Raw genomic sequence first — 25,713 nt, 5'->3', positions numbered from 1 at the left:
TTTTCTCTATTGCAACTTGGGAAGTAAAATGTGAACGTATTGAAGAAGAAACGCTCTTTTAAAACCTGATTGCCCCAGGGAATGGGCTTTTTGACATTTCTGTGTTAACCCTTTGATGCATGAATTATGAAATCTTCAACCATGATTTTTTTTAACAATTTTTTGATTCATCTTTAGGTGTGAATGAAACAAATTTCAACAAATATTTTTTGTAAAAATGTATAATTTACAAATAATTTATTACATGTCCACCTCAGTGAACAGTGTGCAATCTGAACATGAAATATGTTGGCTTGGCTTACCAAAGTCCAAATGGAGGTGCTCAAATGCAATAAAGTCTTCAACAGCTGTGCTTAATAGCAAAAATAAATAAATAACAATTTTGAGTACCTGTCCACTTGAGTGACTATTATGCATGAAAGGGTTAAGGAAAAGTGCAATATGCTGTTGTAACTGTTTGAGGTCTGTAAGGTGTTGTTCCTCAGAAGGGCGAGTGCGTAACAGCACCCTCTGCTGGCTCAAAAGACAAGGACAAAAGCTTACAGCACCTGGTATTCCCAGGCGGTCTCCCATCCAAGTACTAACCAGGCCCGACCCTGCTTAGCTTCCGAGATCAGACGAGATCGGACGTGTTCAGGGTGGTATGGCCGTAAGCGAAGGCTTGTCCTTCCGTCCTCCCTTTTATGGGTGCAGAGACAGTTGTGCCCTTGGCTGCCATTAAATGGAATGCTGCAATTTGAGGCCTTTCCAGTAAACCGCCCTCATCCCCAGTTTGAGCTGTGTCTGGCCGGGCTCCGTGGGCGAAAGCGGAGAGGGGAGCTTGTGTAGTGACACAGTAGAATAGGTTCATGCGCTTTAATCCAAATTTGTTCACATCGCAGACGTCAGAAAGTACAAACGATATTATTTAACATTTGGATGTACAAAAAGGCCACCTTCACCTCAGTTGAGAGAAGTACCTCGTTTTTCCTTTGCCCCTCCTATGAGTGGTGGGCCCATGGAAAGTGGGACCCACGCCCCCCTGTTCGGGCTGCGTCTGGCCGGGCTCTGTGGGTGAAATCCTTGCAAACAGGTGCCGGCCGGCTGGCGCCCGATTTTTCTTAGTTTGTGAGTTCAGCTTTTCTTGTGTTTGGCAGCAATAAATTGCAATGTGTTTCTCCAACAACCTATTTGGGTCTTTGTGGAAAAGACCTATTGGTGCATTTTGATGCCATTCCAGTAAAAGGCCCCCATTTCTTTTAGCTGGTAGCGTAGCGGCAAAGACTTGCGACGTGCCATCATGGCCGCAGGCTGCAGAGCCTTGCTCCGGAACGAAATCTTAATGACAATTTTTAGTTAGATCCCTGAATTGCAAGTAAGTCACAGATAGATGAGTTGGATTTTCTCTATTGCAACTTGGGAAGTAAAATGTGAACGTATTGAAGAAGAAACGCTCTTTTAAAACCTGATTGCCCCAGGGAATGGGCTTTTTGACATTTCTGTGTTAACCCTTTGATGCATGAATTATGAAATCTTCAACCATGATTTTTTTAACAATTTTTTGATTCATCTTTAGGTGTGAATGAAACAAATTTCAACAAATATTTTTTGTAAAAATGTATAATTTACAAATAATTTATTACATGTCCACCTCAGTGAACAGTGTGCAATCTGAACATGAAATATGTTGGCTTGGCTTACCAAAGTCCAAATGGAGGTGCTCAAATGCAATAAAGTCTTCAACAGCTGTGCTTAATAGCAAAAATAAATAAATAACAATTTTGAGTACCTGTCCACTTGAGTGACTATTATGCATGAAAGGGTTAAGGAAAAGTGCAATATGCTGTTGTAACTGTTTGAGGTCTGTAAGGTGTTGTTCCTCAGAAGGGCGAGTGCGTAACAGCACCCTCTGCTGGCTCAAAAGACAAGGACAAAAGCTTACAGCACCTGGTATTCCCAGGCGGTCTCCCATCCAAGTACTAACCAGGCCCGACCCTGCTTAGCTTCCGAGATCAGACGAGATCGGGCGTGTTCAGGGTGGTATGGCCGTAAGCGAAGGCTTGTCCTTCCGTCCTCCGTTTTATGGGTGCAGAGACAGTTGTGCCCTTGGCTGCCAGTGAATGGAATGCTGCAATTTGAGGCCTTTCCAGTAAACCGCCCTCATCCCCAGTTTGAGCTGTGTCTGGCCGGGCTCCGTGGGCGAAAGCGGAGAGGGGAGCTTGTGTAGTGACACAGTAGAATAGGTTCATGCGCTTTAATCCAAATTTGTTCACATCGCAGACGTCAGAAAGTACAAACGATATTATTTAACATTTGGATGTACAAAAAGGCCACCTTCACCTCAGTTGAGAGAAGTACCTCGTTTTTCCTTTGTCCCTCCTATGAGTGGTGGGCCCATGGAAAGTGGGACCCACGCCCCCCTGTTCGGGCTGCGTCTGGCCGGGCTCTGTGGGTGAAATCCTTGCAAACAGGTGCCGGCCGGCTGGCGCCCGATTTTTCTTAGTTTGTGAGTTCAGCTTTTCTTGTGTTTGGCAGCAATAAATTGCAATGTGTTTCTCCAACAACCTATTTGGGTCTTTGTGGAAAAGACCTATTGGTGCATTTTGATGCCATTCCAGTAAAAGGCCCACATTTCTTTTAGCTGGTAGCGTAGCGGCAAAGACTTGCGACGTGCCATCATGGCCGCAGGCTGCAGAGCCTTGCTCCGGAACGAAATCTTAATGACAATCTTTAGTTAGATCCCTGAATTGCAAGTAAGTCACAGATAGATGAGTTGGATTTTCTCTATTGCAACTTGGGAAGTAAAATGTGAACGTATTGAAGAAGAAACGCTCTTTTAAAACCTGATTGCCCCAGGGAATGGGCTTTTTGACATTTCTGTGTTAACCCTTTGATGCATGAATTATGAAATCTTCAACCATGATTTTTTTTAACAATTTTTTGATTCATCTTTAGGTGTGAATGAAACAAATTTCAACAAATATTTTTTGTAAAAATGTATAATTTACAAATAATTTATTACATGTCCACCTCAGTGAACAGTGTGCAATCTGAACATGAAATATGTTGGCTTGGCTTACCAAAGTCCAAATGGAGGTGCTCAAATGCAATAAAGTCTTCAACAGCTGTGCTTAATAGCAAAAATAAATAAATAACAATTTTGAGTACCTGTCCACTTGAGTGACTATTATGCATGAAAGGGTTAAGGAAAAGTGCAATATGCTGTTGTAACTGTTTGAGGTCTGTAAGGTGTTGTTCCTCAGAAGGGCGAGTGCGTAACAGCACCCTCTGCTGGCTCAAAAGACAAGGACAAAAGCTTACAGCACCTGGTATTCCCAGGCGGTCTCCCATCCAAGTACTAACCAGGCCCGACCCTGCTTAGCTTCCGAGATCAGACGAGATCGGGCGTGTTCAGGGTGGTATGGCCGTAAGCGAAGGCTTGTCCTTCCGTCCTCCCTTTTATGGGTGCAGAGACAGTTGTGCCCTTGGCTGCCATTAAATGGAATGCTGCAATTTGAGGCCTTTCCAGTAAACCGCCCTCATCCCCAGTTTGAGCTGTGTCTGGCCGGGCTCCGTGGGCGAAAGCGGAGAGGGGAGCTTGTGTAGTGACACAGTAGAATAGGTTCATGCGCTTTAATCCAAATTTGTTCACATCGCAGACGTCAGAAAGTACAAACGATATTATTTAACATTTGGATGTACAAAAAGGCCACCTTCACCTCAGTTGAGAGAAGTACCTCGTTTTTCCTTTGCCCCTCCTATGAGTGGTGGGCCCATGGAAAGTGGGACCCACGCCCCCCTGTTCGGGCTGCGTCTGGCCGGGCTCTGTGGGTGAAATCCTTGCAAACAGGTGCCGGCCGGCTGGCGCCCGATTTTTCTTAGTTTGTGAGTTCAGCTTTTCTTGTGTTTGGCAGCAATAAATTGCAATGTGTTTCTCCAACAACCTATTTGGGTCTTTGTGGAAAAGACCTATTGGTGCATTTTGATGCCATTCCAGTAAAAGGCCCACATTTCTTTTAGCTGGTAGCGTAGCGGCAAAGACTTGCGACGTGCCATCATGGCCGCAGGCTGCAGAGCCTTGCTCCGGAACGAAATCTTAATGACAATCTTTAGTTAGATCCCTGAATTGCAAGTAAGTCACAGATAGATGAGTTGGATTTTCTCTATTGCAACTTGGGAAGTAAAATGTGAACGTATTGAAGAAGAAACGCTCTTTTAAAACCTGATTGCCCCAGGGAATGGGCTTTTTGACATTTCTGTGTTAACCCTTTGATGCATGAATTATGAAATCTTCAACCATGATTTTTTTTAACAATTTTTTGATTCATCTTTAGGTGTGAATGAAACAAATTTCAACAATTTTTTTTTGTAAAAATGTATAATTTACAAATAATTTATTACATGTCCACCTCAGTGAACAGCGTGCAATCTGAACATGAAATATGTTGGCTTGGCTTACCAAAGTCCAAATGGAGGTGCTCAAATGCAATAAAGTCTTCAACAGCTGTGCTTAATAGCAAAAATAAATAAATAACAATTTTGAGTACCTGTCCACTTGAGTGACTATTATGCATGAAAGGGTTAAGGAAAAGTGCAATATGCTGTTGTAACTGTTTGAGGTCTGTAAGGTGTTGTTCCTCAGAAGGGCGAGTGCGTAACAGCACCCTCTGCTGGCTCAAAAGACAAGGACAAAAGCTTACAGCACCTGGTATTCCCAGGCGGTCTCCCATCCAAGTACTAACCAGGCCCGACCCTGCTTAGCTTCCGAGATCAGACGAGATCGGGCGTGTTCAGGGTGGTATGGCCGTAAGCGAAGGCTTGTCCTTCCGTCCTCCCTTTTATGGGTGCAGAGACAGTTGTGCCCTTGGCTGCCATTAAATGGAATGCTGCAATTTGAGGCCTTTCCAGTAAACCGCCCTCATCCCCAGTTTGAGCTGTGTCTGGCCGGGCTCCGTGGGCGAAAGCGGAGAGGGGAGCTTGTGTAGTGACACAGTAGAATAGGTTCATGCGCTTTAATCCAAATTTGTTCACATCGCAGACGTCAGAAAGTACAAACGATATTATTTAACATTTGGATGTACAAAAAGGCCACCTTCACCTCAGTTGAGAGAAGTACCTCGTTTTTCCTTTGCCCCTCCTATGAGTGGTGGGCCCATGGAAAGTGGGACCCACGCCCCCCTGTTCGGGCTGCGTCTGGCCGGGCTCTGTGGGTGAAATCCTTGCAAACAGGTGCCGGCCGGCTGGCGCCCGATTTTTCTTAGTTTGTGAGTTCAGCTTTTCTTGTGTTTGGCAGCAATAAATTGCAATGTGTTTCTCCAACAACCTATTTGGGTCTTTGTGGAAAAGACCTATTGGTGCATTTTGATGCCATTCCAGTAAAAGGCCCACATTTCTTTTAGCTGGTAGCGTAGCGGCAAAGACTTGCGACGTGCCATCATGGCCGCAGGCTGCAGAGCCTTGCTCCGGAACGAAATCTTAATGACAATCTTTAGTTAGATCCCTGAATTGCAAGTAAGTCACAGATAGATGAGTTGGATTTTCTCTATTGCAACTTGGGAAGTAAAATGTGAACGTATTGAAGAAGAAACGCTCTTTTAAAACCTGATTGCCCCAGGGAATGGGCTTTTTGACATTTCTGTGTTAACCCTTTGATGCATGAATTATGAAATCTTCAACCATGATTTTTTTAACAATTTTTTGATTCATCTTTAGGTGTGAATGAAACAAATTTCAACAAATTTTTTTTGTAAAAATGTATAATTTACAAATAATTTATTACATGTCCACCTCAGTGAACAGTGTGCAATCTGAACATGAAATATGTTGGCTTGGCTTACCAAAGTCCAAATGGAGGTGCTCAAATGCAATAAAGTCTTCAACAGCTGTGCTTAATAGCAAAAATAAATAAATAACAATTTTGAGTACCTGTCCACTTGAGTGACTATTATGCATGAAAGGGTTAAGGAAAAGTGCAATATGCTGTTGTAACTGTTTGAGGTCTGTAAGGTGTTGTTCCTCAGAAGGGCGAGTGCGTAACAGCACCCTCTGCTGGCTCAAAAGACAAGGACAAAAGCTTACAGCACCTGGTATTCCCAGGCGGTCTCCCATCCAAGTACTAACCAGGCCCGACCCTGCTTAGCTTCCGAGATCAGACGAGATCGGGCGTGTTCAGGGTGGTATGGCCGTAAGCGAAGGCTTGTCCTTCCGTCCTCCGTTTTATGGGTGCAGAGACAGTTGTGCCCTTGGCTGCCAGTGAATGGAATGCTGCAATTTGAGGCCTTTCCAGTAAACCGCCCTCATCCCCAGTTTGAGCTGTGTCTGGCCGGGCTCCGTGGGCGAAAGCGGAGAGGGGAGCTTGTGTAGTGACACAGTAGAATAGGTTCATGCGCTTTAATCCAAATTTGTTCACATCGCAGACGTCAGAAAGTACAAACGATATTATTTAACATTTGGATGTACAAAAAGGCCACCTTCACCTCAGTTGAGAGAAGTACCTCGTTTTTCCTTTGTCCCTCCTATGAGTGGTGGGCCCATGGAAAGTGGGACCCACGCCCCCCTGTTCGGGCTGCGTCTGGCCGGGCTCTGTGGGTGAAATCCTTGCAAACAGGTGCCGGCCGGCTGGCGCCCGATTTTTCTTAGTTTGTGAGTTCAGCTTTTCTTGTGTTTGGCAGCAATAAATTGCAATGTGTTTCTCCAACAACCTATTTGGGTCTTTGTGGAAAAGACCTATTGGTGCATTTTGATGCCATTCCAGTAAAAGGCCCACATTTCTTTTAGCTGGTAGCGTAGCGGCAAAGACTTGCGACGTGCCATCATGGCCGCAGGCTGCAGAGCCTTGCTCCGGAACGAAATCTTAATGACAATCTTTAGTTAGATCCCTGAATTGCAAGTAAGTCACAGATAGATGAGTTGGATTTTCTCTATTGCAACTTGGGAAGTAAAATGTGAACGTATTGAAGAAGAAACGCTCTTTTAAAACCTGATTGCCCCAGGGAATGGGCTTTTTGACATTTCTGTGTTAACCCTTTGATGCATGAATTATGAAATCTTCAACCATGATTTTTTTTAACAATTTTTTGATTCATCTTTAGGTGTGAATGAAACAAATTTCAACAAATTTTTTTTGTAAAAATGTATAATTTACAAATAATTTATTACATGTCCACCCTCAGTGAACAGTGTGCAATCTGAACATGAAATATGTTGGCTTGGCTTACCAAAGTCCAAATGGAGGTGCTCAAATGCAATAAAGTCTTCAACAGCTGTGCTTAATAGCAAAAATAAATAAATAACAATTTTGAGTACCTGTCCACTTGAGTGACTATTATGCATGAAAGGGTTAAGGAAAAGTGCAATATGCTGTTGTAACTGTTTGAGGTCTGTAAGGTGTTGTTCCTCAGAAGGGCGAGTGCGTAACAGCACCCTCTGCTGGCTCAAAAGACAAGGACAAAAGCTTACAGCACCTGGTATTCCCAGGCGGTCTCCCATCCAAGTACTAACCAGGCCCGACCCTGCTTAGCTTCCGAGATCAGACGAGATCGGGCGTGTTCAGGGTGGTATGGCCGTAAGCGAAGGCTTGTCCTTCCGTCCTCCCTTTTATGGGTGCAGAGACAGTTGTGCCCTTGGCTGCCATTAAATGGAATGCTGCAATTTGAGGCCTTTCCAGTAAACCGCCCTCATCCCCAGTTTGAGCTGTGTCTGGCCGGGCTCCGTGGGCGAAAGCGGAGAGGGGAGCTTGTGTAGTGACACAGTAGAATAGGTTCATGCGCTTTAATCCAAATTTGTTCACATCGCAGACGTCAGAAAGTACAAACGATATTATTTAACATTTGGATGTACAAAAAGGCCACCTTCACCTCAGTTGAGAGAAGTACCTCGTTTTTCCTTTGCCCCTCCTATGAGTGGTGGGCCCATGGAAAGTGGGACCCACGCCCCCCTGTTCGGGCTGCGTCTGGCCGGGCTCTGTGGGTGAAATCCTTGCAAACAGGTGCCGGCCGGCTGGCGCCCGATTTTTCTTAGTTTGTGAGTTCAGCTTTTCTTGTGTTTGGCAGCAATAAATTGCAGTGTGTTTCTCCAACAACCTATTTGGGTCTTTGTGGAAAAGACCTATTGGTGCATTTTGATGCCATTCCAGTAAAAGGCCCACATTTCTTTTAGCTGGTAGCGTAGCGGCAAAGACTTGCGACGTGCCATCATGGCCGCAGGCTGCAGAGCCTTGCTCCGGAACGAAATCTTAATGACAATCTTTAGTTAGATCCCTGAATTGCAAGTAAGTCACAGATAGATGAGTTGGATTTTCTCTATTGCAACTTGGGAAGTAAAATGTGAACGTATTGAAGAAGAAACGCTCTTTTAAAACCTGATTGCCCCAGGGAATGGGCTTTTTGACATTTCTGTGTTAACCCTTTGATGCATGAATTATGAAATCTTCAACCATGATTTTTTTTAACAATTTTTTGATTCATCTTTAGGTGTGAATGAAACAAATTTCAACAATTTTTTTTTGTAAAAATGTATAATTTACAAATAATTTATTACATGTCCACCTCAGTGAACAGCGTGCAATCTGAACATGAAATATGTTGGCTTGGCTTACCAAAGTCCAAATGGAGGTGCTCAAATGCAATAAAGTCTTCAACAGCTGTGCTTAATAGCAAAAATAAATAAATAACAATTTTGAGTACCTGTCCACTTGAGTGACTATTATGCATGAAAGGGTTAAGGAAAAGTGCAATATGCTGTTGTAACTGTTTGAGGTCTGTAAGGTGTTGTTCCTCAGAAGGGCGAGTGCGTAACAGCACCCTCTGCTGGCTCAAAAGACAAGGACAAAAGCTTACAGCACCTGGTATTCCCAGGCGGTCTCCCATCCAAGTACTAACCAGGCCCGACCCTGCTTAGCTTCCGAGATCAGACGAGATCGGGCGTGTTCAGGGTGGTATGGCCGTAAGCGAAGGCTTGTCCTTCCGTCCTCCCTTTTATGGGTGCAGAGACAGTTGTGCCCTTGGCTGCCATTAAATGGAATGCTGCAATTTGAGGCCTTTCCAGTAAACCGCCCTCATCCCCAGTTTGAGCTGTGTCTGGCCGGGCTCCGTGGGCGAAAGCGGAGAGGGGAGCTTGTGTAGTGACACAGTAGAATAGGTTCATGCGCTTTAATCCAAATTTGTTCACATCGCAGACGTCAGAAAGTACAAACGATATTATTTAACATTTGGATGTACAAAAAGGCCACCTTCACCTCAGTTGAGAGAAGTACCTCGTTTTTCCTTTGCCCCTCCTATGAGTGGTGGGCCCATGGAAAGTGGGACCCACGCCCCCCTGTTCGGGCTGCGTCTGGCCGGGCTCTGTGGGTGAAATCCTTGCAAACAGGTGCCGGCCGGCTGGCGCCCGATTTTTCTTAGTTTGTGAGTTCAGCTTTTCTTGTGTTTGGCAGCAATAAATTGCAATGTGTTTCTCCAACAACCTATTTGGGTCTTTGTGGAAAAGACCTATTGGTGCATTTTGATGCCATTCCAGTAAAAGGCCCACATTTCTTTTAGCTGGTAGCGTAGCGGCAAAGACTTGCGACGTGCCATCATGGCCGCAGGCTGCAGAGCCTTGCTCCGGAACGAAATCTTAATGACAATTTTTAGTTAGATCCCTGAATTGCAAGTAAGTCACAGATAGATGAGTTGGATTTTCTCTATTGCAACTTGGGAAGTAAAATGTGAACGTATTGAAGAAGAAACGCTCTTTTAAAACCTGATTGCCCCAGGGAATGGGCTTTTTGACATTTCTGTGTTAACCCTTTGATGCATGAATTATGAAATCTTCAACCATGATTTTTTTTAACAATTTTTTGATTCATCTTTAGGTGTGAATGAAACAAATTTCAACAAATTTTTTTTGTAAAAATGTATAATTTACAAATAATTTATTACATGTCCACCTCAGTGAACAGTGTGCAATCTGAACATGAAATATGTTGGCTTGGCTTACCAAAGTCCAAATGGAGGTGCTCAAATGCAATAAAGTCTTCAACAGCTGTGCTTAATAGCAAAAATAAATAAATAACAATTTTGAGTACCTGTCCACTTGAGTGACTATTATGCATGAAAGGGTTAAGGAAAAGTGCAATATGCTGTTGTAACTGTTTGAGGTCTGTAAGGTGTTGTTCCTCAGAAGGGCGAGTGCGTAACAGCACCCTCTGCTGGCTCAAAAGACAAGGACAAAAGCTTACAGCACCTGGTATTCCCAGGCGGTCTCCCATCCAAGTACTAACCAGGCCCGACCCTGCTTAGCTTCCGAGATCAGACGAGATCGGGCGTGTTCAGGGTGGTATGGCCGTAAGCGAAGGCTTGTCCTTCCGTCCTCCGTTTTATGGGTGCAGAGACAGTTGTGCCCTTGGCTGCCATTGAATGGAATGCTGCAATTTGAGGCCTTTCCAGTAAACCGCCCTCATCCCCAGTTTGAGCTGTGTCTGGCCGGGCTCCGTGGGCGAAAGCGGAGAGGGGAGCTTGTGTAGTGACACAGTAGAATAGGTTCATGCGCTTTAATCCAAATTTGTTCACATCGCAGACGTCAGAAAGTACAAACGATATTATTTAACATTTGGATGTACAAAAAGGCCACCTTCACCTCAGTTGAGAGAAGTACCTCGTTTTTCCTTTGTCCCTCCTATGAGTGGTGGGCCCATGGAAAGTGGGACCCACGCCCCCCTGTTCGGGCTGCGTCTGGCCGGGCTCTGTGGGTGAAATCCTTGCAAACAGGTGCCGGCCGGCTGGCGCCCGATTTTTCTTAGTTTGTGAGTTCAGCTTTTCTTGTGTTTGGCAGCAATAAATTGCAATGTGTTTCTCCAACAACCTATTTGGGTCTTTGTGGAAAAGACCTATTGGTGCATTTTGATGCCATTCCAGTAAAAGGCCCACATTTCTTTTAGCTGGTAGCGTAGCGGCAAAGACTTGCGACGTGCCATCATGGCCGCAGGCTGCAGAGCCTTGCTCCGGAACGAAATCTTAATGACAATCTTTAGTTAGATCCCTGAATTGCAAGTAAGTCACAGATAGATGAGTTGGATTTTCTCTATTGCAACTTGGGAAGTAAAATGTGAACGTATTGAAGAAGAAACGCTCTTTTAAAACCTGATTGCCCCAGGGAATGGGCTTTTTGACATTTCTGTGTTAACCTTTTGATGCATGAATTATGAAATCTTCAACCATGATTTTTTTTAACAATTTTTTGATTCATCTTTAGGTGTGAATGAAACAAATTTCAACAAATATTTTTTGTAAAAATGTATAATTTACAAATAATTTATTACATGTCCACCTCAGTGAACAGCGTGCAATCTGAACATGAAATATGTTGGCTTGGCTTACCAAAGTCCAAATGGAGGTGCTCAAATGCAATAAAGTCTTCAACAGCTGTGCTTAATAGCAAAAATAAATAAATAACAATTTTGAGTACCTGTCCACTTGAGTGACTATTATGCATGAAAGGGTTAAGGAAAAGTGCAATATGCTGTTGTAACTGTTTGAGGTCTGTAAGGTGTTGTTCCTCAGAAGGGCGAGTGTGTAACAGCACCCTCTGCAGGCTCAAAAGACAAGGACAAAAGCTTACAGCACCTGGTATTCCCAGGCGGTCTCCCATCCAAGTACTAACCAGGCCCGACCCTGCTTAGCTTCCGAGATCAGACGAGATCGGGCGTGTTCAGGGTGGTATGGCCGTAAGCGAAGGCTTGTCCTTCCGTCCTCCCTTTTATGGGTGCAGAGACAGTTGTGCCCTTGGCTGCCATTGAATGGAATGCTGCAATTTGAGGCCTTTCCAGTAAACCGCCCTCATCCCCAGTTTGAGCTGTGTCTGGCCGGGCTCCGTGGGCGAAAGCGGAGAGGGGAGCTTGTGTAGTGACACAGTAGAATAGGTTCATGCGCTTTAATCCAAATTTGTTCACATCGCAGACGTCAGAAAGTATACGATATTATTTAACATTTGGATGTACAAAAAGGCCACCTTCACCTCAGTTGAGAGAAGTACCTCGTTTTTCCTTTGTCCCTCCTATGAGTGGTGGGCCCATGGAAAGTGGGACCCACGCCCCCCTGTTCGGGCTGCGTCTGGCCGGGCTCTGTGGGTGAAATCCTTGCAAACAGGTGCCGGCCGGCTGGCGCCCGATTTTTCTTAGTTTGTGAGTTCAGCTTTTCTTGTGTTTGGCAGCAATAAATTGCAATGTGTTTCTCCAACAACCTATTTGGGTCTTTGTGGAAAAGACCTATTGGTGCATTTTGATGCCATTCCAGTAAAAGGCCCACATTTCTTTTAGCTGGTAGCGTAGCGGCAAAGACTTGCGACGTGCCATCATGGCCGCAGGCTGCAGAGCCTTGCTCCGGAACGAAATCTTAATGACAATCTTTAGTTAGATCCCTGAATTGCAAGTAAGTCACAGATAGATGAGTTGGATTTTCTCTATTGCAACTTGGGAAGTAAAATGTGAACGTATTGAAGAAGAAACGCTCTTTTAAAACCTGATTGCCCCAGGGAATGGGCTTTTTGACATTTCTGTGTTAACCCTTTGATGCATGAATTATGAAATCTTCAACCATGATTTTTTTTAACAATTTTTTGATTCATCTTTAGGTGTGAATGAAACAAATTTCAACAAATATTTTTTGTAAAAATGTATAATTTACAAATAATTTATTACATGTCCACCTCAGTGAACAGCGTGCAATCTGAACATGAAATATGTTGGCTTGGCTTACCAAAGTCCAAATGGAGGTGCTCAAATGCAATAAAGTCTTCAACAGCTGTGCTTAATAGCAAAAATAAATAAATAACAATTTTGAGTACCTGTCCACTTGAGTGACTATTATGCATGAAAGGGTTAAGGAAAAGTGCAATATGCTGTTGTAACTGTTTGAGGTCTGTAAGGTGTTGTTCCTCAGAAGGGCGAGTGCGTAACAGCACCCTCTGCTGGCTCAAAAGACAAGGACAAAAGCTTACAGCACCTGGTATTCCCAGGCGGTCTCCCATCCAAGTACTAACCAGGCCCGACCCTGCTTAGCTTCCGAGATCAGACGAGATCGGGCGTGTTCAGGGTGGTATGGCCGTAAGCGAAGGCTTGTCCTTCCGTCCTCCGTTTTATGGGTGCAGAGACAGTTGTGCCCTTGGCTGCCATTGAATGGAATGCTGCAATTTGAGGCATTTCCAGTAAACCGCCCTCATCCCCAGTTTGAGCTGTGTCTGGCCGGGCTCCGTGGGCGAAAGCGGAGAGGGGAGCTTGTGTAGTGACACAGTAGAATAGGTTCATGCGCTTTAATCCAAATTTGTTCACATCGCAGACGTCAGAAAGTACAAACGATATTATTTAACATTTGGATGTACAAAAAGGCCACCTTCACCTCAGTTGAGAGAAGTACCTCGTTTTTTCTTTGTCCCTCCTATGAGTGGTGGGCCCATGGAAAGTGGGACCCACGCCCCCCTGTTCGGGCTGCGTCTGGCCGGGCTCTGTGGGTGAAATCCTTGCAAACAGGTGCCGGCCGGCTGGCGCCCGATTTTTCTTAGTTTGTGAGTTCAGCTTTTCTTGTGTTTGGCAGCAATAAATTGCAATGTGTTTCTCCAACAACCTATTTGGGTCTTTGTGGAAAAGACCTATTGGTGCATTTTGATGCCATTCCAGTAAAAGGCCCACATTTCTTTTAGCTGGTAGCGTAGCGGCAAAGACTTGCGACGTGCCATCATGGCCGCAGGCTGCAGAGCCTTGCTCCGGAACGAAATCTTAATGACAATCTTTAGTTAGATCCCTGAATTGCAAGTAAGTCACAGATAGATGAGTTGGATTTTCTCTATTGCAACTTGGGAAGTAAAATGTGAACGTATTGAAGAAGAAACGCTCTTTTAAAACCTGATTGCCCCAGGGAATGGGCTTTTTGACATTTCTGTGTTAACCCTTTGATGCATGAATTATGAAATCTTCAACCATGATTTTTTTTAACAATTTTTTGATTCATCTTTAGGTGTGAATGAAACAAATTTCAACAAATATTTTTTGTAAAAATGTATAATTTACAAATAATTTATTACATGTCCACCTCAGTGAACAGCGTGCAATCTGAACATGAAATATGTTGGCTTGGCTTACCAAAGTCCAAATGGAGGTGCTCAAATGCAATAAAGTCTTCAACAGCTGTGCTTAATAGCAAAAATAAATAAATAACAATTTTGAGTACCTGTCCACTTGAGTGACTATTATGCATGAAAGGGTTAAGGAAAAGTGCAATATGCTGTTGTAACTGTTTGAGGTCTGTAAGGTGTTGTTCCTCAGAAGGGCGAGTGCGTAACAGCACCCTCTGCTGGCTCAAAAGACAAGGACAAAAGCTTACAGCACCTGGTATTCCCAGGCGGTCTCCCATCCAAGTACTAACCAGGCCCGACCCTGCTTAGCTTCCGAGATCAGACGAGATCGGGCGTGTTCAGGGTGGTATGGCCGGAAGCGAAGGCTTGTCCTTCCGTCCTCCGTTTTATGGGTGCAGAGACAGTTGTGCCCTTGGCTGCCATTGAATGGAATGCTGCAATTTGAGGCCTTTCCAGTAAACCGCCCTCATCCCCAGTTTGAGCTGTGTCTGGCCGGGCTCCGTGGGCGAAAGCGGAGAGGGGAGCTTGTGTAGTGACACAGTAGAATAGGTTCATGCGCTTTAATCCAAATTTGTTCACATCGCAGACGTCAGAAAGTACAAACGATATTATTTAACATTTGGATGTACAAAAAGGCCACCTTCACCTCAGTTGAGAGAAGTACCTCGTTTTTCCTTTGTCCCTCCTATGAGTGGTGGGCCCATGGAAAGTGGGACCCACGCCCCCCTGTTCGGGCTGCGTCTGGCCGGGCTCTGTGGGTGAAATCCTTGCAAACAGGTGCCGGCCGGCTGGCGCCCGATTTTTCTTAGTTTGTGCGTTCAGCTTTTCTTGTGTTTGGCAGCAATAAATTGCAATGTGTTTCTCCAACAACCTATTTGGGTCTTTGTGGAAAAGACCTATTGGTGCATTTTGATGCCATTCCAGTAAAAGGCCCACATTTCTTTTAGCTGGTAGCGTAGCGGCAAAGACTTGCGACGTGCCATCATGGCCGCAGGCTGCAGAGCCTTGCTCCGGAACGAAATCTTAATGACAATCTTTAGTTAGATCCCTGAATTGCAAGTAAGTCACAGATAGATGAGTTGGATTTTCTCTATTGCAACTTGGGAAGTAAAATGTGAACGTATTGAAGAAGAAACGCTCTTTTAAAACCTGATTGCCCCAGGGAATGGGCTTTTTGACATTTCTGTGTTACCCTTTGATGCATGAATTATGAAATCTTCAACCATGATTTTTTTTAACAATTTTTTGATTCATCTTTAGGTGTGAATGAAACAAATTTCAACAAATATTTTTTGTAAAAATGTATAATTTACAAATAATTTATTACATGTCCACCTCAGTGAACAGCGTGCAATCTGAACATGAAATATGTTGGCTTGGCTTACCAAAGTCCAAATGGAGGTGCTCAAATGCAATGAAGTCTTCAACAGCTGTGCTTAATAGCAAAAATAAATAAATAACAATTTTGAGTACCTGTCCACTTGAGTGACTATTATGCATGAAAGGGTTAAGGAAAAGTGCAATATGCTGTTGTAACTGTTTGAGGTCTGTAAGGTGTTGTTCCTCAGAAGGGCGAGTGCGTAACAGCACCCTCTGCTGGCTCAAAAGACAAGGACAAAAGCTTACAGCACCTGGTATTCCCAGGCGGTCTCCCATCCAAGTACTAACCAGGCCCGACCCTGCTTAGCTTCCGAGATCAGACGAGATCGGGCGTGTTCAGGGTGGTATGGCCGTAAGCGAAGGCTTGCCCTTCCGTCCTCCATTTTATGGGTGCAGAGATAGTTGTGCCCTTTGCTGCCATTGAATGGAATGCTGCAATTTGAGGCCTTTCCAGTAAACCGCCCTCATCCCCAGTTTGAGCTGTGTCTGGCCGGGCTCCGTGGGCGAAAGCGGAGAGGGGAGCTTGTGTAGTGACACAGTAGAATAGGTTCATGCACTTTAATCCAAATTTGTTCACATCGCAGACGTCAGAAAGTACAAACGATATTATTTAACATTTGGATGTACAAAAAGGCCACCTTCACCTCAGTTGAGAGAAGTACCTCGTTTTTCCTTTGTCCCTCCTATGAGTGGTGGGCCCATGGAAAGTGGGACCCACGCCCCCCCTGTTCGGGCTGCGTCTGGCCGGGCTCTGTGGGTGAAATCCTTGCAAACAGGTGCCGGACGGCTGGCGCCCGATTTTTCTTAGTTTGTGAGTTCAGCTTTTCTTGTGTTTGGCAGCAATAAATTGCAATGTGTTTCTCCAACAACCTATTTGGGTCTTTGTGGAAAAGACCTATTGGTGCATTTTGATGCCATTCCAGTAAAAGGCCCACATTTCTTTTAGCTGGTAGCGTAGCGGCAAAGACTTGCGACGTGCCATCATGGCCGCAGGCTGCAGAGCCTTGCTCCGGAACGAAATCTTAATGACAATCTTTAGTTAGATCCCTGAATTGCAAGTAAGTCACAGATAGATGAGTTGGATTTTCTCTATTGCAACTTGGGAAGTAAAATGTGAACGTATTGAAGAAGAAACGCTCTTTTAAAACCTGATTGCCCCAGGGAATGGGCTTTTTGACATTTCTGTGTTAACCCTTTGATGCATGAATTATGAAATCTTCAACCATGATTTTTTTTAACAGTTTTTTGATTCATCTTTAGGTGTGAATGAAACAAATTTCAACAAATATTTTTTGTAAAAATGTATAATTTACAAATAATTTATTACATGTCCACCTCAGTGAACAGCGTGCAATCTGAACATGAAATATGTTGGCTTGGCTTACCAAAGTCCAAATGGAGGTGCTCAAATGCAATAAAGTCTTCAACAGCTGTGCTTAATAGCAAAAATAAATAAATAACAACTTTGAGTACCTGTCCACTTGAGTGACTATTATGCATGAAAGGGTTAAGGAAAAGTGCAATATGCTGTTGTAACTGTTTGAGGTCTGTAAGGTGTTGTTCCTCAGAAGGGCGAGTGCGTAACAGCACCCTCTGCTGGCTCAAAAGACAAGGACAAAAGCTTACAGCACCTGGTATTCCCAGGCGGTCTCCCATCCAAGTACTAACCAGGCCCGACCCTGCTTAGCTTCCGAGATCAGACGAGATCAGGCGTGTTCAGGGTGGTATGGCCGTAAGCGAAGGTTTGTCCTTCCGTCCTCCGTTTTATGGGTGCAGAGACAGTTGTGCCCTTGGCTGCCATTGAATGGAATGCTGCAATTTGAGGCCTTTCCAGTAAACCGCCCTCATCCCCAGTTTGAGCTGTGTCTGGCCGGGCTCCGTGGGCGAAAGCGGGGAGGGGAGCTTGTGTAGTGACACAGTAGAATAGGTTCATGTGCTTTAATCCAAATTTGTTCACATCGCAGACGTCAGAAAGTACAAACGATATTATTTAACATTTGGATGTACAAAAAGGCCACCTTCACCTCAGTTGAGAGAAGTACCTCGTTTTTCCTTTGTCCCTCCTATGAGTGGTGGGCCCATGGAAAGTGGGACCCACGCCCTCCTGTTCGGGCTGCGTCTGGCCGGGCTCTGTGGGTGAAATCCTTGCAAACAGGTGCCGGCCGGCTGGCGCCCGATTTTTCTTAGTTTGTGAGTTCAGCTTTTCTTGTGTTTGGCAGCAATAAATTGCAATGTGTTTCTCCAACAACCTATTTGGGTCTTTGTGGAAAAGACCTATTGGTGCATTTTGATGCCATTCCAGTAAAAGGCCCACATTTCTTTTAGCTGGTAGCGTAGCGGCAAAGACTTGCGACGTGCCATCATGGCCGCAGGCTGCAGAGCCTTGCTCCGGAACGAAATCTTAATGACAATCTTTAGTTAGATCCCTGAATTGCAAGTAAGTCACAGATAGATGAGTTGGATTTTCTCTATTGCAACTTGGGAAGTAAAATGTGAACGTATTGAAGAAGAAACGCTCTTTTAAAACCTGATTGCCCCAGGGAATGGGCTTTTTGACATTTCTGTGTTAACCCTTTGATGCATGAATTATGAAATCTTCAACCATAATTTTTTTTAACAATTTTTTGATTCATATTTAGGTGTGAATGAAACAAATTTCAACAAATATTTTTTGTAAACATGTATAATTTACAAATAATTTATTACATGTCCACCTCAGTGAACAGCGTGCAATCTGAACATGAAATATGTTGGCTTGGCTTACCAAAGTCCAAATGGAGGTGCTCAAATGCAATAAAGTCTTCAACAGCTGTGCTTAATAGCAAAAATAAATAAATAACAATTTTGAGTACCTGTCCACTTGAGTGACTATTATGCATGAAAGGGTTAAGGAAAAGTGCAATATGCTGTTGTAACTGTTTGAGGTCTGTAAGGTGTTGTTCCTCAGAAGGGCGAGTGCATAACAGCACCCTCTGCTGGCTCAAAAGACAAGGACAAAAGCTTACAGCACCTGGTATTCCCAGGCGGTCTCCCATCCAAGTACTAACCAGGCCCGACCCTCCTTAGCTTCCGAGATCAGACTAGATCGGGTGTGTTCAGGGTGGTATGGCCGTAAGCAAAGGCTTGTCCTTCCGTCCTCCGTTTTATGGGTGCAGAGACAGTTGTGCCCTTGGCTGCCATTGAATGGAATGCTGCAATTTGAGGCCTTTCCAGTAAAAACGCCCTCATCAGGCACGTGCAGAGGGGGTAGCGGAGGGTGCTTGAGACCCTGCCCCTTTTGACAGTAGTGCCCAAAGTGCCCTTTTTCGGTCGTTCGTCAGATTTTACCGTACAAAACTGTTATACTGTGATACAAATCGGGCACTAGGACCATGCGGAGGCAGCCGCCTCAAGCTGAAGGCTATTTTCCGTTAGACCCACCTACAAGCTCGCTGATTGGCTCTGACTCATCATACTAACGTGTGATTGGTTGTCCTTGCTGTCGCTCTACCTTGTAGCCATGGAGACGACAGACCGGTGTTTCCCCAGCGGAGAGGAGTCTGCGTTCATCTACCTATAAGTCTTTTTTTCTGCCTGCTTCACTTCAGCTGGATAGATTTTAATATCAGAGCTTTTGTTTACGTGCGTTTGAGTCCGTTGTTAGTGTGTGTGGAGCAAAGTAAGGTAGCATGTCTGGGACAGAAAATGAGACATGAGAGAGAGTTCTCCTCAGGGCCGTTGCTAGCTACTTTGGTGCCCTAAGCACAAAGTCTTCGTGGTGCCCCCCCCCCCCCCCCCACCCACACACACACACACACACACAGAAAAAGCAACACAATCACTGGCATGTGACATGACTAAATTCAAAACTATTTAACCTTTACTAATACTAGAGAGACACAATGTACACATTTTATACACAACTAGAGAATTCTGACTATGAAGGGAGGAGGTTATCATAATGGACTTTTTTCTTCAAATTATACCATCAGCAGCTGATGTTCCTCTAGGCCCGTAAATGTTTATGAAATATATATCAACATAGAGCAAATACCTAATTTGAAAATAGGTTTGTCTAATTTTTCATATTAAATCTCAGTTACATAGCCTATAGGCCACATAGGCTATTTAATAATGATATAAATCATGTCCATAGTTAACTCGTGATTAATCACAAACAGCCGCTTATTTTAAAAAAAATTCTTACTTTACCTTGACGGTGTTTTTGTCCTTCATGTTTTTGTGATATTTATCAAGTATTTGGGTGGACAAATATGATTCATTTGTTTATTTCTGTTACAAAACAGCACAGATGGGCCTATCTGACCTCACAGAGGAAACTTTATTTTACTTGAGAAAGATGTATTAAGATGAACTTATTAAAACAAAAAAAATCTTCAAACTCTTCAAGGTTTATTTTTAGATGAACAACCTTTAACACTGTTCAGACTTATTTGTTGATCCAAGTCACATGAACAGGCTGAATAAAAGGATTTTCCCTTTGTTGCATTTAACTATTTCTTCTTTAAAGAAGTGCTGATTCAGAAGAGAATGACTGCATTTAGGAAGATGATGACTTGCTACGTTTTTTCTCCAGCAGTAAAAAAGCTCTAAAGCTTCTCTGAGTTCCTCTCCCTCTCAGCCTCTCTCACTCAGCTACTAATGAATGCCCGGTAGGCAGGGCCAGATTAACACCTTGTTGTGCCCTGGGCAACAATATTCAATAGCCCCATCATCACGACTCAAGGATCACCATAATATGGTCACATTCAGAATATTTTACTGTAATATGCAGTAAATATACTCAATACTTGAATACCTGACATCACGTAACCCGCTCAGGGTAACCTTTGACCCACCTCGGGTGGACTGGCCAATGAGGAGAGGGTCTTAACTTGAGGCCCTCTCTTCATTGGTCAGTCTGCATGAGACTGACTCTCAACTGACGTTCAGTCATAGGCAGCGAAGCGTCTCTGTGCAGCGCAAAAGCCCGGGTGGACAGTTTGTTTAATGTAGGGTGATCATATTTCCATTTCCAAAAAAGAGGACAGGGGATCCGTGCCTATGACGTCACACTATGGCAACGCCACACAAACCATGTTGGGACCCATTTTTTGTAAGAACTAAATTAATATCAGATTCTGCCAATAAAAGGGCTCTAAAACAATTCAAATGTAAATATTTAGCATATTTACTGCAAAATCTCATTTTTCTGCTTTAGTGCTGCAACAAGGTTTTATTAATAATAAATTATTATACCTTTTGTTTTACTACAGCATCGGTACGCTTCCTCTGTACAGATTATTAAGGATGCTTGTTTCAGCTGTGAGATTAGACGATAGGATCAATGAAAACATAAGTTGTCACACACTCCATGGAAACTTTCAGAGAATCCACAAATAGTGGCTTTCAAATGGTTTTGTTACTTTTAGCAAGTTTAGAAAAGCAGCAGATGAGACAGCATGTCTGATAATTTAGTTTTTCATCTGATAATATTAGAACATGTCAGTAATGTCTGAGGGGCTTTTATAAACACTGTATAACTAATACTCCTGGACAGAATTACACAGAGGCCTCTGGGGAGCCCAGTTTTGGGGTGGTGGTGGGGTGTGTGTGTGTGTGTGTGGGGGGGGGGGGTCATTTTGCCTTGGCCCCCAAAAACGGCCCTGGGTGTGTGACTGAGTTTTGAAGGTGATCTGAATTGTATCAGATGTATAATTATTACATGTGTATAACTTATTGTTTTATGCAGGTAAAAATGTGTAGTGGAGATAAATCTACCTACATTTTACTTTTCAACACTTTGTTTTGTTTTGTTTTTATTGAACTATTTTCCTGTCCTGTCCTGTCTCTCATCTTCCTGCGTCTCCTCTAAACTCTCCAGAAAAACTGCTGCCTGGATTCTTACTTTTTCACCTCATCAGTTACTTTTCAGCAGATCAAAGGGATCTCCTGACCACAAAGCGGAGAGCGCGTTTCGATGCTGCATCAGTGAGGTGAAATCACTGCAGCACAGGTGATGAGCTCCGCAGCGGCAGAGCGCTACAGACACAAATAAGACAGAAAGTAGAGAACATGTGCAGACATGAACGATCGTGGGTTAATTATAGTTTTTTGGTTGCGCCACTTTGAGAATGGACCGTGCGCTGGACGCAGCAGCCTGGAGCGCTGCGCAATAACGCGCTGTGCCGCTCTGTGCTCTCTGCTCAAAAGAGTCCATAAATGATGTAATATAGGTAGAAAACTTTTTTCCAGCTCCCCTGGATGTGTAGGATATTCAGCTCCCCATAATTCGATCCCTGCTCCTGGATGAAAAGCCGGACATTTTCATCAATACAAGAACCAGTCCGGACTTCCCGGACAGAGTGAAAAGTGGACACGGTCCATCTCCTTTCCTTTTTGTATTGTTTTCTCTCTGTAAACATGCTGTTAACTTGCTTTGCACATCTTCTAACTGAAATCTGTCTTTATCATATATATATTATTTTTTTCATAAGCTTGCGTTTGGTGCCCCTCCCCCGGCGTGGTGCCCTACGCGCTATGCGTGGTGTGCGTGTGCGGAGCGCCGGCGCTGGTTCTCCTGAAGTGTTGCAGAAACTCAAAGAGTCAATGTCTCACTCTAGATTCTCTGGGTCATAACTTCTGAATTACTAATCGAATAAAAATACTTCAAATGGGTTCTAAAAGTACATAAAACGAGCTTTCCAACGAGGTATTACATGATGTAATTCATGTTACTCCAAAAATCGCTTTTACGCCGGGGACACACCGGCCGCAGAAGCGCCGCGAAGCGCCGAGAAGCGAATCGCTCACGAAATTCGGCCGCTGCTCGCCAGTCCTTAGTTCAGATCAGACGCGCCCCAGTCAAGGCGCGCCTCAGCTCAGCTGTAGTTTTTCTTTTAAACACTTGGTGTCCTCCATTGCCTTTTCTCAGCTCTTTTCCTCTACGTTTGAGTGTGTGTGTGTGTGTGCGTGTGTGTGTGTGTGTGTGTGTGTGTGTGCGTGCGTGCGTGCGTGCGTGTGTGTGTGTGTGTGTGTGTGTGTGTGTGTGTGTGTGTGTGTGTGTGTGTGTGTGTGTGTGTGTGTGTGTGTGTGTGTGTGTGTGTGTGTGTGTGTGTGTGAACCTATGGTATGAGTTGTTTCTGACAGTTGAATCTCTTGGAACCCGCTCCAATTCTGCAGCTGTATCCTAGCAGTTTCCTCCGAAATGGGTTGATAAATAACCATGTTTTTCGGGGGGCGTACAGCTCCTTGTGTTTCTCAACTTCCATAATTAATTTAAAGTCATCCATCTTAACTGCTTGCCTCAGACTTTCTGCCTCTCTGTCCTGTTTGCTCCGGTGAAAAGACATCCAAAACCACACACCCCTTCACGTGGTCACACACGCACACAAGTTCAATGTGTGTGTGTGTTCGTGTGGTTTTTCTGCAGTGTCTGATTACGAACACATTTGGCTATTGCGGAATTTTATTTTGAAATGCTTTATTTTGTTACCTTTACCGGCCTGCCTCTTATGTCTAGGTTTGACTTCCTGCCAGAACTGACGCGATTCACTCGCGGCTCGCGAAAAAAATAGAGCCAACTATGGCAAGCCAAAACCGCCACAATACGCCACTTTCCCAACCCGTCTAGTTAAGAAATGGCGAAAAAAACGCCGTTTGATGTGCCAAGACGTCGTAAAATACGGCGAAAACTCTGCCAGAACGCCGTAATTTACGCCGTTCTGAACGGTCCCGTAGAACGCCCGTAAAATACGCCGTTTTTTCCGGACATTGAACGCCGTTTTTTACGTCACCCTAATCCCAGACGCGTTCTCTGTGTGGGTGGCGTAAAATACGGCGTTTGGTACGGACATTGAAGGCCGCTTTTTTCGCCGTTCTGTGACATAAAACGCCGCTTTTAACGCCACTTTGTGACAGTTTTAACGCGTTTAAAATTCAACTTTACTGTCTGATCCTGGATCTGGGAAGGTTCTGGAGTGGCTGGTCTGAGGAGCTGGAGAGTGATGATGGAGAAGCAAGACAGAACATCTTCAGAAGCTCCTGTAAGACAAGTATAACAGTCGTTAAAAAAACAAAAAAAAACAACAAAGTGTGGCAAGGTGGATAAACGAGGGCCCGGGCGAGATTCGATCCCCAGACTCCCAGGTGACAGCCATACGCTCTAACCAGTCAGCCAAAGGGACATACTCTTGGCCAAGTAGGCAGGGCGCATGATCAATCGGGACATTGTGTCAGCACACTCACACTGTCACAATAGTAAATACTGAAAGTGGATGAACTTAAGAAGAATGGAGTTTTGGACAGAAAGAGCACTGATGTTCCAGGTGGACTCACGAGCCACGAGGACAGACTGATAAGGCAGCCACACTTTTAAGTAATCATCAGGTCTGACTGAAACAGCGTTTCAGTCTTTTACAGGTAGACAGAAAAAATAATAATGTTGACGCATTGTTGATAATATTACTACATTTCAAGGCTTTTTCAATACAGTGAAATTAGTTGAAACAGAGCCGAGTTGTATTAGAAAACAGCAATCCGCACAGCCCGGCGAATCTGGGATGAATTAGTGCTGCCTCAACCTCCTCGTCTTTCATTGGGTCACTGGAGTTTAAATTAAGTGGATGAGAAACCCATGGGGAGGGCTCTGCATAAATGACAGTAAAGTTGAATTTTAAACGCGTTAAAACTGTCACAAAGTGGCGTTAAAAGCGGCGTTTTATGTCACAGAACGGCGAAAAAAGCGGCCTTCAATGTCCGTACCAAACGCCGTATTTTACGCCACCCACACAGAGAACGCGTCTGGGATTAGGGTGACGTAAAAAACGGCGTTCAATGTCCGGAAAAAACGGCGTATTTTACGGGCGTTCTACGGGACCGTTCAGAACGGCGTCAATTACGGCGTTCTGGCAGAGTTTTCGCCGTATTTTACGACGTCTTGGCACATCAAACGGCGTTTTTTTCGCCATTTCTTAACTAGACGGGTTGGGAAAGTTGCATATTGTGGCGGTTTTGGCTTGCCATACTCGGCGCGGCCTGGAGCGCCGGCGCGCGCCGGCGCGAGGCGATTCGCGGTGCTTCGGCAGCCCATGTGGTCTATAGAATAGCTTAACAAGGGCGCCGAATGAAGGCGGTCCCATTTTCGCGGCGCTTCCGCGGCCGGTGTGAAGAAGGAAACCAGCTTTGCAGCGTCACTGAAAGAAACGGGCGGACCGTGACGGGAGAGCGAGAACCGAAAGGAGATGATCTGATCATCTTCAACAGCAGCTTTTATAAAGTTATGGAAACGTCACAAATAAAATCCACCTGGTTGGTCAGGTGTCCCAGAAGGCTGTTTCTGTAGCTGGTGACATGAGGAGGGACAGATTAAAGTCACACTGGTTTTTAATTGAACACTCAACTGTTTACTAAATGATTCAGCTTCATTCCAGCATTATTTATACGTACAATAAATATATATTTAACTAAAAATATCATTTTATCAGTGCAGAATTTTATTAGTTGACTTTTTGTAATGAAATTTTTAGATTTAACCTTTTATCTGGCATATTGATCTTCATAATGCTGGTAGAAATGTAGCTACAGTTGTGAAGTAGCCCATGAGTGTTATTTAATGATACCTAGTATTTATTTTACTGTATCCCGTTCTCTGGACCAGAGCGTAGACCTGTGGTCACAGACAGGCTGCAGTCATTAAACTGGTTAACATGAGGTCAGGGGTCACACTGTTTTCTGAGTGCTTGCAACACAGTTCTGAGTTTAAATACCGGTAGTCAAGGGCATCAGTTTGTTTTCAGAATTGCTGGGGACAATAACCATACACTTGAGTGGGGTTTAAAAATTGCTGGGGACAATAAAGTAGGCTAGCACAGGGGTCGGCGGCTCTGGAGCCGCATGCGGCTCTTCCATCCATCTGATGCGGCTCTCTGTGCTTATAAAATAATGAATGGATATTTAAATAAAAAGCTTTATATTTTACTGCATTAATTTTACATCTGTATGCTAATTCTAAATGTAAAGATTTTCTGCGTAAACCTGAACAGGTCCAACCCGGTCTTACTGTGAGACCGGGTTGACGCGTCACGCTTGTGCGTAATCATAGGCGCTTCCTGAGCTGGAGGATGTCAGATTCTGGGATTCTCCTCAGACTGCTCCTGGATGCGTCGCCACATTGGAGACAGGAACAAGCACTATTCAGCCAAAGTTTCATAATCAGGGAACATTTTCTAAGTGACAAGTCTCTGAGAGACAGGGTTTGGAAAACACTCGCTT

The 25,713-nt window shown here is 44.3% G+C and overlaps 14 non-coding genes across 14 annotated transcripts; all 14 read right to left on the bottom strand.

The window, feature by feature from the left end:
* Positions 1-536: 536 nt before the first annotated feature.
* LOC139068201 (5S ribosomal RNA) lies at positions 537-655 on the bottom strand. Its single transcript, XR_011519800.1, has one exon. It is a non-coding gene; the product is annotated as a 5S ribosomal RNA (ribosomal RNA).
* A 1,259-nt stretch (positions 656-1,914) lies between these two features.
* Positions 1,915-2,033, bottom strand: LOC139067500 (5S ribosomal RNA). The gene has a single exon (XR_011519671.1). It is a non-coding gene; the product is annotated as a 5S ribosomal RNA (ribosomal RNA).
* Positions 2,034-3,293: 1,260 nt separating this feature from the next.
* Positions 3,294-3,412, bottom strand: LOC139067396 (5S ribosomal RNA). Its single transcript, XR_011519659.1, has one exon. It is a non-coding gene; the product is annotated as a 5S ribosomal RNA (ribosomal RNA).
* A 1,260-nt stretch (positions 3,413-4,672) lies between these two features.
* On the bottom strand, positions 4,673-4,791 carry LOC139067288 (5S ribosomal RNA). The gene has a single exon (XR_011519647.1). It is a non-coding gene; the product is annotated as a 5S ribosomal RNA (ribosomal RNA).
* A 1,259-nt stretch (positions 4,792-6,050) lies between these two features.
* On the bottom strand, positions 6,051-6,169 carry LOC139067187 (5S ribosomal RNA). The gene has a single exon (XR_011519636.1). It is a non-coding gene; the product is annotated as a 5S ribosomal RNA (ribosomal RNA).
* A 1,261-nt stretch (positions 6,170-7,430) lies between these two features.
* Positions 7,431-7,549, bottom strand: LOC139067083 (5S ribosomal RNA). The gene has a single exon (XR_011519625.1). It is a non-coding gene; the product is annotated as a 5S ribosomal RNA (ribosomal RNA).
* A 1,260-nt stretch (positions 7,550-8,809) lies between these two features.
* On the bottom strand, positions 8,810-8,928 carry LOC139066978 (5S ribosomal RNA). The gene has a single exon (XR_011519613.1). It is a non-coding gene; the product is annotated as a 5S ribosomal RNA (ribosomal RNA).
* Positions 8,929-10,188: 1,260 nt separating this feature from the next.
* Positions 10,189-10,307, bottom strand: LOC139066874 (5S ribosomal RNA). The gene has a single exon (XR_011519602.1). It is a non-coding gene; the product is annotated as a 5S ribosomal RNA (ribosomal RNA).
* A 1,260-nt stretch (positions 10,308-11,567) lies between these two features.
* On the bottom strand, positions 11,568-11,686 carry LOC139066766 (5S ribosomal RNA). The gene has a single exon (XR_011519590.1). It is a non-coding gene; the product is annotated as a 5S ribosomal RNA (ribosomal RNA).
* A 1,258-nt stretch (positions 11,687-12,944) lies between these two features.
* Positions 12,945-13,063, bottom strand: LOC139066665 (5S ribosomal RNA). Its single transcript, XR_011519570.1, has one exon. It is a non-coding gene; the product is annotated as a 5S ribosomal RNA (ribosomal RNA).
* A 1,260-nt stretch (positions 13,064-14,323) lies between these two features.
* Positions 14,324-14,442, bottom strand: LOC139068249 (5S ribosomal RNA). Its single transcript, XR_011519848.1, has one exon. It is a non-coding gene; the product is annotated as a 5S ribosomal RNA (ribosomal RNA).
* A 1,259-nt stretch (positions 14,443-15,701) lies between these two features.
* Positions 15,702-15,820, bottom strand: LOC139066559 (5S ribosomal RNA). The gene has a single exon (XR_011519461.1). It is a non-coding gene; the product is annotated as a 5S ribosomal RNA (ribosomal RNA).
* Positions 15,821-17,081: 1,261 nt separating this feature from the next.
* LOC139068120 (5S ribosomal RNA) lies at positions 17,082-17,200 on the bottom strand. Its single transcript, XR_011519738.1, has one exon. It is a non-coding gene; the product is annotated as a 5S ribosomal RNA (ribosomal RNA).
* A 1,260-nt stretch (positions 17,201-18,460) lies between these two features.
* On the bottom strand, positions 18,461-18,579 carry LOC139068296 (5S ribosomal RNA). Its single transcript, XR_011519895.1, has one exon. It is a non-coding gene; the product is annotated as a 5S ribosomal RNA (ribosomal RNA).
* Between the last annotated feature and the right edge of the window lie 7,134 nt (positions 18,580-25,713).

Source organism: Nothobranchius furzeri, chromosome 2 (assembly GCF_043380555.1).
Source record: "Nothobranchius furzeri strain GRZ-AD chromosome 2, NfurGRZ-RIMD1, whole genome shotgun sequence".
NCBI lineage: Eukaryota > Metazoa > Chordata > Actinopteri > Cyprinodontiformes > Nothobranchiidae > Nothobranchius > Nothobranchius furzeri.
This window is presented reverse-complemented; position numbering and strand designations above follow the sequence as displayed.